We start from the raw sequence: 21,112 nt of genomic DNA on the forward strand, positions 1-21,112 counted from the left end.
AATGGGTGGAGTTTTGACACTATGGTCAGTGTCAAAAGTACCCTTTTGTGAAAATATTAAAAACAATCACAAGGCTTTATATTTGTTCACCACCACATCCCTATTGCTGAACACATTCAGTTGTTCATTGAACATGTACTTACTATGTGCCAGCAGTGTCAAGGCCCTGGGACTGGTGGTGAACACAGGGTGCCTGTTCTCAACAGGCTTACATTAGGGGGAGGAGAGCAGACAAATAAATGAATAACGAAATTTAAAATCGTTATATGTATAATGGAGAAATTAAAACGAAGATATGAAACAGTGAATAATTGAGGGAGGAGGGAGAAAAGTGGAAGCAAGGAGACCACTTTGGAAGCCATGTCAGTAGGCTAGGCTTGAAATGGTGACTTAAACTAGAGTGGTATGTTTGGAGACGGAAAAAAGTGGATGTATTGAAGATATATGTTTGAAGTAGAGTTTAAGGGACATGCTGGTAGATTGGATGTGAAGGTTTGAAGGAAACAAGAAATCAAGGACAATGCCTGATTCTTTAGCTTGGACAACTGGGTAGTGCCATTTCCTGAGATGAGAGACTGAGGAAGGTACATATTGAGGCACAGAGTGCCAAGGAGTTCTCTTTTGACAGTATGAAATTTGAGATAACTATTAGACATCCAAGATAAGATGTGTGCTCAGCAGGTGAAGGTGAAATTTCAATCCTCAAAGTAGCGATAAGGACTGGAAATATTAATGTGGTGATCATTGAACATAAGGTGGATAAGCCTTGAACGTGGATGAGATGTCCTAGGCACTGAAAATAGATAGGGGGAAACAGAAGACTTTTGACCATGCCCAGAGGTGTGCCAACATTTAGAGAAGGAGTAGCTGGAAAAAGAGGTTGAAGGGAGACAACCAGTGGAGTAAGAGGGTGTGTATCACAGGAGGCAAGGAAAGAGAGGTTTCCCAGAAGGAGGGAGAGAGAAACAAATTGAACGCTGATGACAGGTGCAATAAGATGAAGACAGAGAAGTGACCACTGGACTAGGCAACAGAAGATTTTGTGACTTTGACAAATTCAAGTCAGTGGAGTCATGTGGACAAAAATGAGTTACAGAGATAATAGGGGTGAAATAGAGAAGACTGTTGGTAGAGATAATAACTGAATAGATTTGCTGTGAAGTGGAAAAGTGAAATGGAATAATAATTGAAGGATGTGAAGGGAGAAGATCTTGTCATTCTGTTTTAAGATGGGAAGCTCTACAAAGTGTCTCTACACTGATGGGAAGGGTCCGCAAGAGAGAGAGAAAAATCGATACGGCAAGGTGTAGGGTACATGGGAATTCTGTACTAGCTTCCCGATTTTTCCTTAAATCTAAAACCACTCTAAAATAAAAGGTTTATTGGGGAGGGGGTGTGTGGATGAAAGGATGAAGCAGAAGAAAGAGAATTTTCAAGAGCACAATCCTTGAAGAGGCGCTTGTCTCCAAAGTCTAACTGGGAGATAGAGTAGGCTGTCGGTGAATATTGCTCATTTATTAGTGAAGAACTGAGTGAATTTTGTTATATTTTAGGGTTTACAAAACTTATATGCATTCACTCACTTTTATCATTATAACCTTGGAAGAAAATTATGGTGATACTCTTTTTATAAAAGGAGAAAACTCAGGCTCAGACAGGTAAGGCCCTGGTTGAGACAACACTCCCCATCAGCCAGAGAAATTTGGAGGGCAAAGGCCAGGATTTCCACAACACCTGATTTCTTCGTGTGGGTTTGAACATGTTGGCTTCGTCAGCTTTAATGCAAGTTAAGGCCTCCCACCAGTGTTTAATGTTGGGCCTCGGTTTCCTCTGCTGCAGAATGGAAGGACACGACAAAGTACATTTAGTGGTCCCTTGGATCTAGAATTCTCTGATTTTTAATTTTGTTGAATAGATTCTTGTGATTAGGAGTGAGAAAGGTTGGGAGAGTCTGCCATGAATAAACATGCGGGTAGCAGAGAAAGGGATCTGAGATCTCCATTTCACGCTGTCCCCTGCACATCTGTTTACAGCAAAATGCAGTGTGTTGGAGTATTCCACGTTGCTCTATGAAGAGGTGCTGACGGCATCATCTTTGCTTTTCTGCATGTGTTCGGTGATTATGAAAACACATGCAAGTAATGCTGAGTCAGCCTCCTTTGCCTCTGCACAGGGAACCTCATGGGGACTAATTCAAAACTCCATGTCTACAAAGGACAGATCATTCTTGAGAGCCACTCACAAGGTCTCTTAGGTATTCAATTACATTTTCTCAAGCCCTTTTCCGGTTTCTAGTCCTACTGTGAGCCTGAAAATCTGAGAAATTCAGGAGCACTCCCTCCCGGATGATAATTATATTTCTAAAACATTTTAGGTTCATACCTATCAGGCAGCATAAATTCCTTTATTAATTCAAGTCAGTTCAGTAAGCATGCATTGAGAGCCTGGTAACACATTAAGCCTCATGCTAGACATTAGGAATACAAAGTTGTATGAGACAAAGTCTTGGAACTCAAAAGATTATCAGGGTAGTTTGAAGATTCATTGTTTTACAGAGGAGCAGCAGCAATATCATGCCTCATAGTCTCAGCCATCGTACCATGATGAAGCATTCAGTTGTGTCCTATGTTCTTCATTCTTTGATTTGCCAGCCTCCCCCAAGATCTACCTTGCCCAGTGACTTCCAGTTGAGTTTGGCCAATGGAGAGCACAGCCAGAGATCAGAGGTTGGGTGGAATGTTGGGGGTCAGTATATTCATTCTAATGGCTCCCTACCTGTAGGGTCACTGTTGGTTGACAGTCTCCTTCAACTGTCAGGTCGTCCTCTCCACACAGCCCTCTGCCTCCCTTAGATCTTGGTGACCACTCCCTTCCTCTGCCCCTTTGGGCCTAGGGGTGAGTGGCACCCTTCTGTTACTAACCCTGAGCACTCTGCCATTCATTCCTTACGAATGACTTGCTGCTGTTGCCTATGCCCTTGCAAATTGTTCCTCTATTAAACTCTCAATGGCTTAACTCAATGTGCCCTTTGTTTCCCACGAGGGCTGTGACTGATTGGCACGTGCATCATTTATGTTTGTCATAAACCAAGTTCCTCTTTATTCTATGCTAAGGCCCTTTAAGGAGGAGCCTCTGGAGATGTGTGTGAGAGAACCAGAGCAATGAAGTCAGGAGGTCCTGACTTTGCTACCTATTGGGGCACGAAATCGGCCTCATTAATTGGCTTTTTAAACTTTAGTTTCCTCATCTGTGAAATGGAAATGAAAACCATCTATTGCATTGATTTTTTGTAAATATGAAAGGAATAATGTACGTATAGCATCTTACATTTCCTGGAATAGTAGTTTATGAATGTGTATTAATCTCCTTCCCATTGGGAATTTGAGAGAGGTTTTGGTGTCCCCACGTGGAATTACTAAGAGAGGATAAGATGTAGCTGCAAGGCGTCTCCTACAGAGAACCTTTCTGGACCTGGCCAATTGAGGTTGACCTCGCCTCTCTCTCAAGTCCTTGGGCCCTTTGCATCCTTCTCGTGGCATGGTTCATATTTTGCCTTATATTTCAAATATTTAATATAATATTCAATGCCTTATATTTGAAAATATTCAATATTATACAGTAGGACTGTCATAAACTTTACTTTCCTTGAAAACTGGAAAACATGACTTCTCTCTTTAAGTACTTTCTTTTTTTACAATGTTATTTATTGCTTAGTATAGATACATAGATATAGAGATAAGCAAATAGATAATATGTGTTTAGCATATATACATAAAGAGAGAGAGAGAGGACTCGTTCCTTTCCAAAATGAAAATAGTCACTTTATTTCTTTTTATTGTAAAAGTAAAGCATACTACCATAAAAACTTAAAGCAATATAAAGCAGAAAGGAATATAAATATCACCAAAATAGAAATATCATTACACAAAGATGACCAATGTTAACATTTTGGGGAACAGCCTCCTTTATGTCTCTCTATGCATCTGTGCACACACACTCACATACACACACGCTCATGCAACTTTATACAAACAGATCTTGACCACTGTGATACTCTGCCTGGTCCTGTATCTTAAACTGCTTTGAATTAGTCTACAAATCTATGACAATCTCTTCAACTAAACCAAATGTCTCCCTTTTTGTGATGTTTTATTGTTTGAGAGAAAGAAGAGATTCTTTCATCTTAGCTTGTTAATGGGGTCGCCATAAATTACTTCCAGCATTTCTAGGCCCTTTTCACCAAAGCAAATCCAGCTCCCTTTTCAATCTGGAGTTCATTGAAGGTTCCATATTATATCTGTGGGTTGTGTTACAAGGTAATCGAAAATTGGTGTGCCCTGATGTAATTTTTCACTCAATATCTGCCCTCATTCCAATGTAAGCCTACTTGCCCAGGTCCTCAGAGACTGAGGAGTAAGAACTGAGAGTAAGGCCTGGGGACCCACAAAGGTCACCCCACAATTTCATTTGTCATTTCCTCAGCTTCTCTCTGCCTCCTCTCCTGAGTTTCTGCAGCATCATGAGGTCTGCGCCACACCATACTCAGACCTGAAATTCTGTCCTTTCTCTCTTTTCCACAGGAAATCCAGTCATAAAAATGCTGTGATATTTAACAACTTTATGCAAAGTACAGGAATATCACAGAAGAGTGATCACATCCCATGCCCATCATTCTTTGCCAACTCTTTGGCTAGCTCCTTGCTGCTCTGCAGCTTCCCATCTCCTGTGCTCTGGACACATGACTGCCCCCCAACATGCTGCCCATTGGAAGGTGTGTTCTAAATTCCCTCTCCTGACCTCGCTCCACTGCTCCTCTCACCAGGGCAGCTCCCCTTCCCCAGGAGTGCCAGCTAACCACGTATTCTCCAACTTGTTACAAGCTCACCACCTTTGAGTTCCTTCAGAGTTGTCTCCACACAGAAGCCTCCCATTCTCTTTCCTTCTCTACTAGATGATCCTCTTGAAGCTAAAACGCTTCTAGGAAGGCTTCTAGGGGGGTTTTCCTTATTTTCCCTTTGTGCTTCCTTTCCTCCTTCGTTAGCTGTATCTCCTTTCTACTCTCAACCTCCTCTGCATAGATGGTACTCACTATGACCTTGGCCAACCCTGCCAGGTGGTACAGGTTGTTCAGGTCTATGAATATCTAACCCTGGGGCACAGCTGCCTCTTCTCTGTTATGGCCAAAGCCATGCTATCCTTTCACTCTCTTCTATCCCTTTCTCTCCTGAGATGCCTTTGCACAAATTGCTGCATCTAATGCTGGGATCCTTTTCACCATCATTCCCCATGATTTCTGTCTGATCACAGAGAAAAGCATGTTTATTCCTCTCCCAACTCAAGCCATGGAAGAGGAGAATGGATTATCACTTTTGTTTTATAGATGAAAAAAATGTATAATTAATTATATCAGCAAATTAATAACAGATTTAGGGCTCAGAAAACCCAGGTCTCTCTACCTGTGTTGTTTCCTTTGCCCTTTCTTCCCTTCCCCTCTTCCTTCTTCAAAGAAATATCCATTGGACTTAACACTGAGCCAGGCACTGGGGATAAAAAGGCATGCAAAATAGACATGGTCCCCACCAGCAAATGATACATTATTACAAAAAGTGGTGTGCTTTGAAGGAAAACAACTGTGCTTTGAGAGAAAATGATGGGGAGCCATGATTTTGTCAAAGAAATCTTCCCTGAGCTGAGACCTAGAGTAGAGTTTCTCCATCTCAGCACTCTTGATATTTGGGGCCAAAAATTCTTTGTTGTGAGAGCCGTCCTGTGCACTGTAGGATGCTTAGCAGCATCCCTGGCCTCTACCCACTAGATGCCAGTAGCATCCCCTCCTCCAGTGTGAAAACCAGAAATGTCTTCAGACATTGCCAAGTGTCCCCTGGGAGCACAGTCCTTTTCACATACACATGCACTTTTGAGAACCACTGACCTAGAGTATGAATGAGTTATATGAGTCAGTTAACAGTGATGGGTGGGAGGGGTGTTTCAGGCAGAGGTAACAGGATGAGCAAAGGCCTTGAGGCCAAGAGCAGCACAGGAAGTACCAAAGATGGAAAGAATCTGGGTGGCTGAGGGCACAGAACAGGAGCAAAGGGGAGCATATGAGGCTGAGAGTGAATGGGGGCCAGCTCACTTCCTGGGCTCTTTCTCACATATCAGGATACCACCAACAGAGTAAATGTATTTGATGCATTAAGATGTGTAGTATTATATAGGAGCTAAGTAAAAATTTATACTTGGAAATTTTTATTTTATTTGGTTAAAAGGTAGCTATGTTAAGTTCAGGTATTATGTATTTCCTATTTCCAAAGATTCTTATGGAGAATCTTGCAAGAACTCCACATCCCATCATGAGCTTCCATTGCGTGAGTTTATTACTTTCTAATTATAAAAGTAATAAGGGGTCATTGTAAAGCATTTGAAAAATCCAGAATGGCAACCCTCTACATTTTGTACATTTTTCATTCTCTTGTTTTACCATTTCTTTACAGAATATTGAAATTATTTGTTTAAGTGAACTTCTAATGAGTTTCTGAAGGCTGGGAATTGGTTCAACACACATTTATGTCCCCAGTGCCTGGTACAATGGATGGTACCTAACAGGAGCTCAACAAACAATTTTTGAGGTGAATACATGGCTGGATGGGTGAAATGGAAAACAACCCTAAGATGTTAAATGCTATTTCTGATGATAATTTGGATTAGAAGAGAAGATTTGAGGGACAAGGAAACCATTTGGAAGACTGAATAATAGTAGAGAGCGGAAGAGAGATTAAAATAAGGAAAGAATAGAAGTTAGGGAAAGGAGAAAGGAGAAAACAAATTTGAGAGATGCTTAGGGGGTGACTATTTGAATGTAAAGGATGAGAAAGAGGAAAAAGATGAAAAAGGTCATGGGACTTCAAGCTTAGACAACAGCATGCCTGTTTTTATCATTGAGCAAGATAGGGAATATTAGCGCAAGGTGAGGGTTTAGGGTGTTGGGCAAGTGTGAGATAGAGGAATAGATTGTTCTCACTTCAGCATGTCAAGTTTGTAGGGACACGAGAAATATCCAGTTAAAGATATTGGGAATATGCACGTGGGGTTTAAAAGGGAGACAGGAGCTAGAGGGAGGTGATTCTCTGAGTTCAAATAATCCTTTCAGAATAATTTCATTTATCTCTCTATCAAGAAATTAGCTATGTCTGTTTCCACCCCAACTTAAAAGTCCTTGAAGTCCGATACTTTGTCTTCGTTACCTCCCCAGTGCCTAGCACGTAAAAGTTGCTCAATGAGTGATTGTTGAACTTAAGAATGGTTGTTGAGGGGCCGGCCCGGTGGCGCAGCGCTTAAGTTCACACGTTCCGCTTCTCGGCGGCTGGGGGTTCGCTGGTTCGGATACCTGGGTGCGGACATGGCACCGCTTGGCAGCCATGCTATGGTAGGCGTCCCACATATAAAGTAGAGGAAGATGGGCATGGATGTTAGCTCAGAGCTAGGCTTCCTCAGCAGAAAGAGGAGGACTGGCAGTAGTTAGCTGAGGGCTAATCTTCCTCAAAACAAAACAAAACAAAACAAACAAACAAACAAAAGAATGGTTGTTGAACTTTGGGAATCACGGGGAGGGAATAGGTATTTGCTGAAGTAATGGGAGTAGTGAGATTGTTCACAATGACTGAGGAGAAGACTAAGAAGAAACCTGTTGGAATAAGGAAGAGGAAGAGATGCTCACATAAAGAAGATTGGGAATCAGGGATAGGAAGAGAGCCAAAAGGGAATGTTCTCCGATTTTCAAAGGAGGAGAGGATTTTAAAAGAGGAGTTGTGGTAGTGTTAGTGCCTTTGAGATCAAATAGGATGGGGACCTAATCCATTAATTCTGGCATTTGGAAATTAGGAAATCATTGATGACTGGAGCAAGAAGATGTGAAGATGATTTTACTGAATTCAAAATGATACAGATAAGAAAATGTGTATAATGAAAGTATACTGATCTTTCAGACATTTAATAGAAATGTAAAAAATAATAGCTAGAAAGATAAACTATATTAAAGGAAGCTTTAAAAAAAAACCGTGATTAAACATACTCATCAATTGAAGGAAGGAGCCAATGAAATTAAAAGAAATTGAAGATACAAGCAGGGAAGTCTATAAAACAGTTCTAAATCTCAGTACTACTAGGATTTATAGAAAGTATATCATATTCTTATTCATATCTACTAGCCATTTAATATTTTTCTAGAAACCGTATTTTGCTCATTTGTTGGCTCATACCCATCAAAATATCTGAGCTGCCAAATCACAATAGGCAGGGTCACCGACATGTCTTCTAGCGTCATGTTGTCGGAGAAAGCCAATCACTTCCTAGACTTTAACGAGACTCACTGCTAATGAAAACATTTCTCACTCTTGCATCACCCCTTTTCTTGTTTAATGTAGCAACAAGAGACTCCCAGGGATAAGCTGCCAATATAATCATCATTGAGCTCTGTTTCAACACCATCACAAGCAGCGGCCATGTTATTGCTTACATCACCCAGCAAAAGAGCAGGTCCATTGGGTTTTGAAATTATTCTTAATTTCAGTGATTTTTTAATACTATTAGAAATAATATTTTTTACACTAGGCTCATGCTTGACTTCAAATCGGTCCCCGATCCATCTTAAATCTTATGTTTTACCATCTGTCTGTAAGTTTATTCCACACTATTTTGAAAGAATTGACTAAGTGTAGCCAATTTTTGTACATTGCTAAATTCTTCCAGAATGTGTCCTAAATCTGGCTTTGTAGCCAGCTGAAAACAGAATGACATCTGAGTGTTTCTTTCATAATGCACTGAGTAACATCAAAAGCTTACCTAATTAATACTCTCATGGTAAATATTTTTATAAATTATTTTTAGCTCTCCTTTTATGGTCCAGGGCAAGTCAGTAAGGTAACGTCAAACTATTCTTTGGGTTTGACCTAATTGGACATCTTTCCCATTTCTCTCTCTTCTGGGTAATAGGGTTGTTTCCCAGCAATGTTTTATTTTGTTTGTTCAAAAGTAAACAAAATTAAGCTTCTTCCCACCTTAATCTATTCCAGATATTAGGTCCTATTTGAAACGAAGAGACTATTTTTTTCAACAAATAAGGTTTGGTTCATTCTGTTTCAAGTTTGGAAAAAAATAGTACGTGTGTACTCTCTTATTCCCAATATGCAGTGCATTATACACCTCATTACTTAATTGTTAAATTCTGAACTGGAGCATAAATCCTTCTGGAACAAAAGTACATTGGGTTTCAGGAGAACTTCTGGCTGATTTAGGATGACAGAACTGGGCTTTCCATAACCAGCCTGTGCTATCCTATCCGTCTCTAATGCTGAATAGTTAACACAATCTAGAACCTTCCCATCAGCGACAGAGACCACCTGGGCTAGCCCAGCACAAAGATATCAGAGGTGAAATTTTGGGTCCTGCCCTTTAAAGCTGGCTCCTGGTGAACCAGAAATTAAAACACCCACAAAACCATAATCTAATCAACCTATGCGCTTGGTCAAGCTTCAGAATAATCAGACCTGTCACTGCTGCACAAAAGGCTGCTGTTCAATGTCAATCTTTCTATCACCAACAGGAAAGTCTACTTCCATGGTGTTTACAAGTCCAGCTTTGGAAAATCTGGTCCTAATCCCAGACTAACTTCCTGTATGATAATTGTGAACATAACAGTACAACACAGTGACCTTATTAATGGAACCCTTATTTCAGAAATCTATCGTATACCCAGCTGCCTCCCTTAGAGGGGTCTCTATTTATGCAGATGCCAGAGGCTGTGCTTCTTGGCACCCAAATCAGTCCGTGTGTCTTCCCTCCCCAAACGAAGTGATAAATTATATTCTGGCCCCAAACTCCTCATTCCCCAGTCTACATTGCACCTGGAAAATATTGAAATTATTTTGTTCTGATAAAACCACTATAAGGAAACTGGATTCTGGAGTTAGAGAACTTGTGATAGAGTGAGCTAAAGAAGGTTAAGCAAGTCAGCCAGAGGGATCCCTGCCTCTCTATCTTGGACTCGAGGGTTTACAGTAAACATGAAGATGGAGTGAATTGTGATAGAAGAGTTATCCTTGAGAATGTGTTCCTTAGCACACCGTGCAAACCTTTTTCAGAGCATTAGCTGGAGGGAAAGCTGGAAGGAATTTTTATTGTCTACTCTTCTCATTAAGCCATACATTTCTTGACATAAGAACTGTTACATTTTCTCAATGGCTGACACAATTCCTGACCAATAGCAGGTGCCCAATATATGTTTATCTGCAGGATTAATGACTTAAGGAGCAGAAGTTCAGGACACCGAAATTCTGAACACTTTCTAGAATCCAAGGAAGTTTTCATATTTAATATCATTTGTGCATAAGATTGCTGGTTCCAGTATAAACTTGCTACGACGTACATACAGTTCATTAGTGAGATAGTTGTTGCTACCAGAAATTACACGTTTCTGGTTTTATAATCAAAGAATGATAAAAAATCCGTCTTATTCTTCCAGGAAATGCTTTTGGGGTCAAACACATTCCAGTGAGTTGTGACCTAATTTTGATGAAGCTGCTAGAAAAAGACAAGACTGACTGTGATGGTTAATTTCATGTGTCAACTTGGAGGGTGTTTTTTCAATGAGATTAACATTTGGTGGACTTTGAATAAAGCTGATTGCTCTTCCTCCATAATATGGGTGGGCCTCATCCAATCAGTTGAAGGCCTTGCTTTGACCTCAAAGCGAGAAGGAATTCTGCAGCAGGTAGCTTTCAGACTTGAACTACAATATCAGCTCTTCCCTGGATCTCCAGGGTGCCAGCCCACTCTGCAGATTTTGAACTTGCCAGACTCTATAACACCATGAGCCAATTCCTAAAATAAATCTCTCTATATACACATATCCTATTGGTTCTGGTTCTCTGGAGATCCCTGACTACTACATTGACCCATAGGTGTGTTATACAATCTGTCACCCAACAACCCTGTGGCCCATTTTCCCCTAGAATGTTATGCAGGAAGATTCATCACACTGTTGTCTCGCACGATGATCTCACTTATTTATTGGGCGCAGAGGAAGCTTAAACAAAGGGTGTCCTCATGGCCATGCCATCAAAACTAAGCAGTGGACTGGGTGTCAGAAGACCTTGGTCCCAAGTACAGCTCTGCCTCATGCTGTCTGTGATATTTACCCACCTGTGCCTCAGTTTCCTCTCTGTACAATGAGGGTGAGAGAAGGAAAGAGACTGGGCCAGATCAGGGCTTCTTAAGCTAGAGCCCGTGGCTGGCCTTCAGGACATCTACGAGCCTCCTGCAATGATATGCAAACACATTACGGCTATTTTTTGACAGGACGGTTTGTGGCTCTCAACAGTTTCAACCGGGTGAACTATAAAAACATTACAGCCCTCTGGGCTGGGCATGGCCATGGCTCTTTCCAGTTCTGAGCTACCACAATCCGCTCCTATCAACCGTAGGTGGTTTGTGGCTTTCCCTGAGAAATGTCTGGTTTCTCCCCATTCCTTTGTGAGATTATGGAGACCCTGAGCCTTTACAAAAGAAAGGGATTTCTTTGTTCTTCTAACCTGTGACTAGGAAGGAAGGGGGAAAGTGAGGGAGACGTTTATTTGAGAGAGATCCATTGTTCCAAATTTCAGGAACAAGTCACAAGAGAGTCCCAAAAGTTACAGCTTCTGAGAAAGAAACCAGAGGTCTGAGGAAAGGTAAGATACTTTCAGTGGTATGCCCATTTTTTATTGTTGACATTTTTTACTGTGTACATTTATTGATTTTACTCTTTAGACATTCTTTACATATTTTATTTACTCTTAAAAACTAGTAAATTAAAAACAGAAAAATCTGGATGATTTATATATTAATAAAGAATAGCCATGATATACCAAGTAAAAAAGAGTTAAAGACTCATAGTATGTGGAATATGATCACATTTTGAACAAGAACATTACCCACGTCCAGATATCTGTGTCCCCCATGCCATGGGCTACTTCTTACTGTGAAACTGGAGGAGAGGAAAGTGAGAATATGAATTTGGCCTTAGACCCGCTCATGTTTTTTGACTTGTTTTAACATGTACATCTTGCTTTTATAATTCAAATAACTAAAATGTAAAAAGTAGGGGCCAACCCCATGGCCGAGTGGTTAAGTTCGCATGCTCCGCTTCAGCTGCCCAGGGTTTTCGTCGGTTCGGATCCTGGGCACGGACATGGCACTGCTCATCAGGCCATGCTGAGGCGGCATCTTGCATAGCACAACCAGAGGCACTCACAACTTGAATATACAACTATGTACCGGGGGGCTTTGGGGAGAAGGAAAAAAAAATGAAGATTGGCAACAGTTGTTAGCTCAGGTGCCAATCTTTAAAAAAAAAATGTAAACGGCCCCTCGGTTTTATTTATAGATATAACTATATACATATATAAGGCTGCGTCTATTTTAACTTAAATGGAATTAGGTTATGCATATATATGCATATTTATGTAAATATCATATGGAAATATTTACCCTGTACCACTCAGATAGGCTGGTGACTTGTGTGGTGGGTAAAAACAAATGAAGATTTGGAGAAATTGTGGGCAAAAATTTTCAAAGTTCTCTGATGAGAGAAGTACGATAGCTGAAAGACCAGCTTGGAGATATAGTTCTTAGACTTTCTCCCCGGGAAACTCCAGGTCTGGGAATTTAGGGGCATAACCCAGAGAGACTGCCAAGTCAAGAACGATTGCATTTGGGTAAGAACTGTTTTGCATGGACACGACGTTATGAAGTTGAGATATATCTAGAAAAAGTCTTGTTTGTCTGTGATAGCTGGGCGTGGGGGGAGAGCATGAGAGGGATTTCTAGCTTGAGAGGAGAGGAAGGCTACTGGAGGGGGGTGATAGTATGAAATAGGAAGTTGAAATGGAGATGATGGTGAGCCTGGAGCTGCGGCGAGCCGTAAGTCCAGGCATACATTACTCATGAGGATAGTTATAACCCGCTATCTCCACGCGCTGTAAGAAAGTGGCACTCTGATCATCTGGTCCAGGACATGTCGGGAAGGAGTCACTCGGGGGCAGGGCGATGTTCCCAGAAGCAACGTCTTTGAAGAATAAACCCTTAATGGACTGGATAACAGAAACGGCAGGAAGTTACTCAAACAGCAGCAAAAGTAAGCAAAGAATTGTGGCTTTATGGACCTCTTGCATCCCAAGTGCTCCCAGCACTGGTTTTCCTAATGCTTGAAATTCTTGCACACATTAGTGCCCAAGGATATTACCCACAGTCACTTCAGTTTCCATTTTATACTAGAAATTATGCACTTTGGATCCTTCACTGGAGACTACAAAGAAAAGACCCAAATTAGAACATTTATGTCTAACATTCTTTCACATTCCTGAGATTCAAAGTAGGGCAAATACCAGAAAGTTGCAGTTTTTGATGGTGTCCCATTTCTAACACTGTTGCAGAACATCTAGTCATAAGAAGTCACCTGGCCTTATTTTTCCACCTGTGAAAGGAAAGTAGGGTTTATTGACATAACTCCAAAGCTTTGGGAAGCAGACATGATTATCACAAAGCATTCAGAAGAGAAATGGGAATCCCATCCCATCCGAAAGATTTCCAGGCATAATGACAAGCATAAAGGCTATCTCCATGAACCTCCTTGTACAATAATTTATGAAGAGTATAATTTATAAAGGGCTACAAGGGTATGAATATCAGAAGTGTCTGTTGCCAATGCTTTCTAGGTATCATCAACCAAACAATTTGCAATTGCAATATTTTAGAAGGAAGAGACTAGACTGGCTCAGTTTACTATTGAGAGTATCTGGAGCAGCATCTGTTTTCTATCTGCAATCCCTTCTTCAGAGAGAACTTTCCTCACTAGAAACAACAATGCATTTTCTAGTACGAGTCATTTGCCTGGATTTTTATTCTGTTTTCCCCAAATGGGAACCATCTCTGAGGCCCACCCCCTTCCCCACAGCTCTTGGCTGGCCATAGAAGTGGAGCAAAGGTCAGGGCTGTAGCTGATCCCCCTCCTGGAGGTCTGGCTCATGCCAGGGAGGTGGGAACAATCTGTAATGAACAGGGATAAAAACCAAGTCTGATGACAAGGAAACAGATCAACCAACCAGTGATTCTTTTCTCAAATGAATTCCTGAATTTGGTTTTCCATTCCCAGAGGCTTCACTGGCAGTAGGATGGAGAGGCTGACGTTCTTCATTTATCTCCTACTGGGGAACTGAGTGATCAGGACCAGAGCTGTGGTCTAGAGGAACAGAGTAGGCGATAAAGGGGCACGCCAGCAGAGACAGAATTCTCTTTGATCTGCTCCCAATGCCCCTCCCCCGAGATGAATCCACTTTTAGTAAACACTGGTCATATTCCCAACACAGAGCCCACTTTTGGGACTGTCACAACTCTAGCGGTAACGCTGAAATTTAATCCCTATAAAAATTGCAGCGAGTGAACCTTCTGAGAAGCTCTGAACATCTCACTAGATCTAGAAAAGGAGCCCTCAGAACAACCTAGGTCGAGAATTTAACTTATCTGAGCTTGGTTCCCAAATACATTCAGAAGGCTGTATTTAGAAATACTTGCTCTTTGTTTGTTTTTTACTAAACATTCACTTTTTAACCTCCAAATCTTCTTCTGAGTTTCTAAACGGAAGATGTTTTCCCACACACACACACGCTGGAGAGAGAAGGAGCTCAGAGTTTCCTGAAGCCAGTAGACAGTGTCAGTGAGAAATGGGCCACTGAGGCAGGAGCCAGAGACCCTGGGTAGCCGGGAAGGAGATGGGGGGAACCAGCAATCCATAGTCCCAGAATCAGATTTGAACAGGAGTTGCTCCCCCATCTCTGCTTGGAAATGTTTGCAAGGGCCATTTGCACTATAAACCTGTTCATTAACCAAAGAATATAACCTTTAATACGAGGGGAATAAAGCCTATAGTTTTTACGGCAATGCCATAACAAAGGGGACCAAAAAATTAAGGAACTGGAAACACCCTTTTAGTCCAGCATCTTCATTTTTGCAGATAGAACTTGGAGGCACAAAGAGGGAAGGTGGCCTGCCCAAGGTCTCACCGTGGAAAGCAAGGATTAGATCCCAGGTTGACTGATTCTCTCCAGGCTCCATGCTCTCCCTCTCCTTAAAGCCCACTGCAGCGATCCCCAGGCCATCTCCCCCAGTGCTTTCTGCCTCCATGTTGAAACCAGTGGAGACTTAGCTATTGATGATTAAGTAGCTAGGAACCAAAGGTTTTTTTTTTCCTTTTTGTAATTACTGGTTATAGCTTTTAGCTGTTTAACCCACCCACTGTTAACTGGGCCGCTTAGGCAATGTGCTGTCTGACTCCCACTAGACTCCCGTAGATAACATCTTCCTGGAACCTGGGTCACCATGGTAATGGGTGTGTGAGCTGTGTTTCAGGAATTAGAACTTCTTGTCCACTTCAGGCCAGTTGAGACGACCAACTCATCAACTAGGCCCGCACAATAGGCGACTTTTTGATGTCAAGAGGCGAAGAACTCCACACTCAGATCATGCTAATGCTGCCATTTTGTGAACATGGGTCCTATAAAGAGGCATGAAGTCTGACCACGCTTGTGCAGATCATCCATTACCTCACTTCTCCTCACCTCCATTCACCTCTCTCCATCTTTCAGACCACCTTGCCCCCTATCCCATAAATACCCGAGTCCCTATTTTCAGGGAAGCTGATTTGAGACTTATGCTCTCTCTTCCTCATGCGGCTGCCTTGTGAGTAAACTCTCTCTCCGCTGCAGTCTCGTTGTCTGGGTGTTTGGCTTTCTGGGCAGCAGGCAAAAACGAACCTAGTTCGGTAACAATGTCTCCCTTTGGAAGTTTGCCCATCTTCTCCGTGGGGAGATGAGTTGCAGCGGGGTTGCTAGAGGAAATGTCTCAGGGCTCAGACTCATGAACCCCAGAGGAAATGCACCCTTCCCGCTCAGTCATGAGGCGCCACTGGACATTCATCAAGAAGGAGGCAAGAGTCTAGATTAAATTGTCTTGTGCCAACCTCTGCTAAAGTTCAGCTCTAAGAGGATCAAGAGCAAGGGTGAAGAGGAAGAAGAGGGAGAATGGAGCATGGGGGATGGAGAGCTGAAGATAAGAAGAGGAGAAGGAAGAATGGGTATGAAGAGGTTAAGAGATGGAGGACAGAGGAGAAAAAACAAAGAGAAAGAAGGAATGAAAGGGAGTTACTAAATAAGAAATAGGATAGAATCTGTCTTTTTTGTTATTGATTCAGAAATGCCAAAGCTGAGAATCACATGAAGTCTGCTGTGTGCTCCAAGGAGCAAAAACAGAGTTGGGGTTCGTTGCTTCCTGGGGGCTCATTTATCTCCTGAGCAGTCAGAAGGGCTGAGTCCTTGCCATCTAAATGCTGAGAAGAGGGTGGAGAGGGTGCCCTCATTTCCTGACCTTTGACACACCCCTTTCTGAACACTCCGTAAATTGTACTAAGAGTGCTTCCTGGTCCTGTTCCAAACCCAGTGAGCTTGGGCTTCGAGAAAATAGTGTAGGCATGGATTTTCTTCAGCCACTTTTCAGCCAGAAACTCCACCTAGAAATCTCCAGGCCTCTGAAACAGATGTGTATGTTAATGTCCTTTGTGTAGCCAGGAGCTGCCCCCAGCTTTGCTTTGCTGAAGACTGTGGGTGCCTTTGAACTCCAGATGGCTTCCAGATCTTGTGTGAGTGCTGTGAGCGGCAGCATTCAACCAGAAATGCCCGGGGCTGCAGGAACCAAAATAGCCCAGAGGCTAAGTAGCCGCTGCTCTCCCTAATTCTTACCACAGTTCATCCTCTGGCTCTTGAATTCACAGTGCTAGTGGGCAGGGATGCCAGCTTGAGACCCTGACCAACTCTGGATTCTGACACGTCTGTGAAGGTGGGACAGACTCCCGGGTGGGGCCCACCATGGATCTGTTTGCTTGAGGGCCTGCGAGGATCCCTGGGAAAGAACGGAGGGAGGCAGACAGATGGGGGCTTTCCCAGAAACAATGCCCCAGTGTCCAAGGGGAACTGGGGTTATGAGTGCAGCTCCATGCCTGTAATTTGGATGCTTTCCCCATGAAAAGGGATTCTATGACTAGTAAACCAAAACCAAACTGAAAGAGCTGTTTATACTAAAAACTGCTTTGGTAAACCTCTAACAAAGTGTGAGGCACAGGGGAGGGGGGCGTTCCCTCCTCAGCGAGAACACAGATGGGCTTGGGAAGGCGGGGCACAAGGTCCTGATATTAGGGTCCAAGATTATGTGCTAATTTGACATCTGGTGAAATCAGGAGGAGTTGCTGCCTGTGTGCTTTGGGTCCAAGGGTCTATTATGGATTTACTCACTTGGGTCTTTTCAAAGTTCTTGATGGTTCCAACAAGGTCTAGAGTAATGCTATACCTATCATTAACTAGACATTGCATTTGATTAGTTATTGAAAAAAAGAAAGAAAACTTCTCTCAGGGTTATGAGATTTGAAGACAAAAGTTAATGAAAATGACTAAAAATATTTTTAATGAGCCTCTAGGTATATTTATAACCACCAGAGGCAGGAAAAAGGTTTATTTCAGAAGTAACCACAAGAAAATTGCCAAATGAGACCTACCCACCTACAAAACCAAACACAGTTCGGTGTTAATGTTTTTTAAAATGCACGAGTCTGAATTTGATTATTCTTAAAATAATTTTTAAAGTGTAGTAAGCCGAATTAAACACAATCTGGCAATTCTTAAAATAAAATTCATAAAAACAAAATAACATTTTTTAAAGAAAATATTTTTGTTAGTGAAAGTACTAATCAACTATAAGAAGTGGACTCCTCAGGAAGACCATAAGAAAAAACAAAAACGACCAACAAACATGAAAAAAAAATCAGTCTCATTAGGAATCCAAAGAAATGTGAATTTAAACAATGAGACACATCATTTTCCTACAAGCAAAGTTTATGTGAGAGGCTGCTGTTTATGTGACAGATGATGACATTTGGAAATAAAACCAGAGATGAACAAGTTCTGGACAATAAATAAAATTCACAGGGTGTGGCCATGGGAATTGGTGGCTGAGTTGAGGCGTGCAGGGAACAGAGAATCTAGGGCAGCGCTTCGCACGCTTCTCCACCAGAGTCGTAAAAGAGCATAATAAATAGTCTTGGGTGTCTGGGGCCATAGTTTTAAGCAGCCCATCTTTACCATTCCATCTGTAAAATCTCCATATAGTTGCATTCTACTCCATACTCCACCTGTGTTTATTTTAATATACATATTCTGCATCCAAAATCATCAAATAATATTTTGACCCCAGGTATATGGTCCATTTTCTTTTTTTTTCCCCTGGCAGCTTTATGTAACGCTGGACACGGCACTAAGCACCTGAGGGAAGCATGCAAATAAGGAGGCTAGGATATTGGGGTCATCCAGAATGATGGCAGAATTTGGGGTAGAAAGAAAGAGTGAGCCAGATGCCCAGACTCCATGAAGGAGAAGAGATGGTCAGGAAGTTGGTGTCTGGAGGTTGAGAGGAAGGACAAATAACGGTGAAGCTGGATGTTATGAGGAGCATGGATTTTTAGCTAAAAACTGCAGGATTTTGTCTCCATGCTGCTTCTTCACCTGAAGTTTCAGAGGAAAATAGGCAGCCTCCATTTGGGAAAGTGATGTCTTTAAAGGGAGTCAGGAATCACTTGAGTTGGAGGTTAAGAGAATATTCAGGAAAGGTGTGATAGTGAATGAAGGACTATGAAACAAGGACTTCATGGTAAATAATAAATACAGTGTTTCTGACCTGTGTTTAAGATGATACTTCATGACATCTCATTAGACCAATTAAGGGCAGAACTATTTATCTTAATAACCAGCTGATCTTAGAGTAAGACTGACATGTCTTTGTGCTTGGTGAGGATCCAGAAAAGGACAAGTGTCTGAAGAGAAGCCCCTTCCTCCCCTACTTAGGAAGTGAGTTGAAGGAATACTCACAAGAATATTAAAAAATGTCATCTGGGAATTTCTCCAGCATGTGGCAGATGGAAAATCCTAATCCCGAACTCTACACCAGACAGTGAGACTGCCATCGTTTTAGGCTGGAAAATTTTTTAATCAGGTGAAACCAAATACCAACTTTGGTCATAAAACACCCCAAAGGAGCCCCTGCAGAACATGCAGCTCTGTGTATGTGCAACTTCCTGGTCTACCATCCAAGACAAACTAGTTGTCTGGATCCTTCTCTAGTATTTTTAACTGCTACATTAACTGCCTTTTTCGAGGAAGCTCCAATTTACAATGCCACAATAGATTTGAACATTCCCCTATTGGAAGTATTTCGTCTTCCAATACTCCGATCCATATATATATACACACACAACATATGTGTACACACACATCCCATGGGTTCTGTTTCTCTGGAGAACTCTGAGTAATAAATGGGGTGACAAGTGTCCCATTTGCCTTCTCAATCCCCAAGGATGGGTAAGGATCAAGGACAAGGATATTTATTTAGCCCAGTCTAGAGGGTAGAGGGTAAAGGGTAAAGTCAAAGTGTTGAAAACTTGGGTTTCTATGGCATATTCTTTCAAATCCATGTCTTGGAATGCTTTCTTGGTCTTTTTAAGGAATCTCTTAAATTGTGTCTCTTTCTTGGTGTACCCACGCTACCAACATGTCCACAAGGGCAACAGAGTGAGGCTCAGGGAATAAGGAGCCACTTAGATCTAGGTTACTAAGGCAAAAATATTCTTACAGCTTAGTTCATGCAAATAAATTTATGTATACACAAAGGCAATAGAAAATCCTTAAGATACAAGTTAAAAGCAAGATAGCTGGGACATCTCTGTTTTATACCACTGGAAATAATGTAGCATATCACAAGTCCTTTTTTGCTGACTACCTTGATTCTTTTGGTACTTTTATTGATACATGGATTTGTGTCATATTCAACTATCAATGAGTTAGCTGCAAAATAATTCTCATGTCTTGGATTTGGGAATACTCCAGTGTTCCTGAGATGAATTGAGAGAGCAAACAGGAAACCATCTTTGAAAAGCAAGAAGAAGCACCAAACGTAGGTGAATCTAGAATTTCCCTAGGAATGAGTCACCCTAATCCTTCTGCCTTAGGAGGAATGTCAAATTGACATCAGGGCCTGGGAAGAAATGGAGGCCACAGCTGGGAGTTGTGACAGGGGGAAGAACTGCTAATTGTCGAATGTCATCTTTGTCCCAGGCTCTTTCACGTACACTCAATTTTGATTTGCGTAACCAGCTGAGGTAGGGGTTACCTCTGTTTTTACGGATGGGAGGCAGACACGGAAAGGTGAAGCCTCATCTAAGATTACACAGTTGGTAAGTGGCATAGCTGGACTCAAACACCTCAATTCCATCCTCCTTTACTTGTCCAAATATTTCCTCTCTAGGGGGGAACCAGGGACCCCCCCCCCCCAGCCTGTGACTGTGTCTCAGAGAGGAAGCCACCTTGGAGGGGTCCTTTACTTGAAGCTAGAGGTGACACTGAGTTCAAGGCGACACAAGGAGCAGAGTAAAGGTGGAAGCAAAGGTCAGATAAGGGTGATAGGGCAGGTCGCTAAACCTGAGAGGGTCCAGAAGCAGATAGAAGCCAGAGTAAACACAGGGACTGGAAAAGCAAAGGGTGAAGAACAGGCCAACATGGACCAAGGGAAGGCGCTGTGGGTTCTTGGACGAGTACTCGGGAAGATCCTCTAGCCACAGTTGGCTTTCATATAACACGCCCCCACACAGCATGACGTGTGGCCAGCTCTGCTATGCTTAAAGTTCCAGAGGTGGGTTCTTTTTTTGATTATTTACTCATTTCATTAAATTCCTGTGCTTTGCAGGATCGTGCAAAGATGCAAGTTCTCAGGGGTGGGGCTCCCAGGGACTTTATCACTCAGCAAGCAGCTTGGCTAATAGAATGCAGGATCAGATATCGAGCAGCAACTATTCAGCTATAGATACCAGCTTCCTGTGTTTGGAAAAGGTAAGGAAATTGTTCATTCATTCTACAAATATTTGTGGAGGATGCAAAAATGGAAAAGGGCCATCGTGGAAGTTCAGATAAAACGCTGGGAGAGTTCA

At 42.0% G+C, this 21,112-nt stretch overlaps 1 long non-coding RNA gene across 3 annotated transcripts in view; it reads left to right on the top strand.

Moving 5' to 3' along the window:
- The window catches only part of LOC139040037 (uncharacterized), a 48,635-nt gene that overhangs the window by 11,585 nt on the left and 15,938 nt on the right, over positions 1–21,112 (top strand). For 2 of the 3 annotated variants that reach the window (XR_011493782.1, XR_011493784.1), the window contains exon 3: positions 20,872–21,014. This is a non-coding gene — a long non-coding RNA (uncharacterized lncRNA). Of the gene's footprint in view, positions 1–11,163; positions 11,727–20,871; positions 21,015–21,112 lie in introns of those variants that run through there. The other variant, XR_011493783.1, reaches the window with a different exon arrangement.

This window comes from Equus asinus, chromosome 13 (genome assembly GCF_041296235.1).
Source record: "Equus asinus isolate D_3611 breed Donkey chromosome 13, EquAss-T2T_v2, whole genome shotgun sequence".
Lineage (NCBI taxonomy): Eukaryota > Metazoa > Chordata > Mammalia > Perissodactyla > Equidae > Equus > Equus asinus.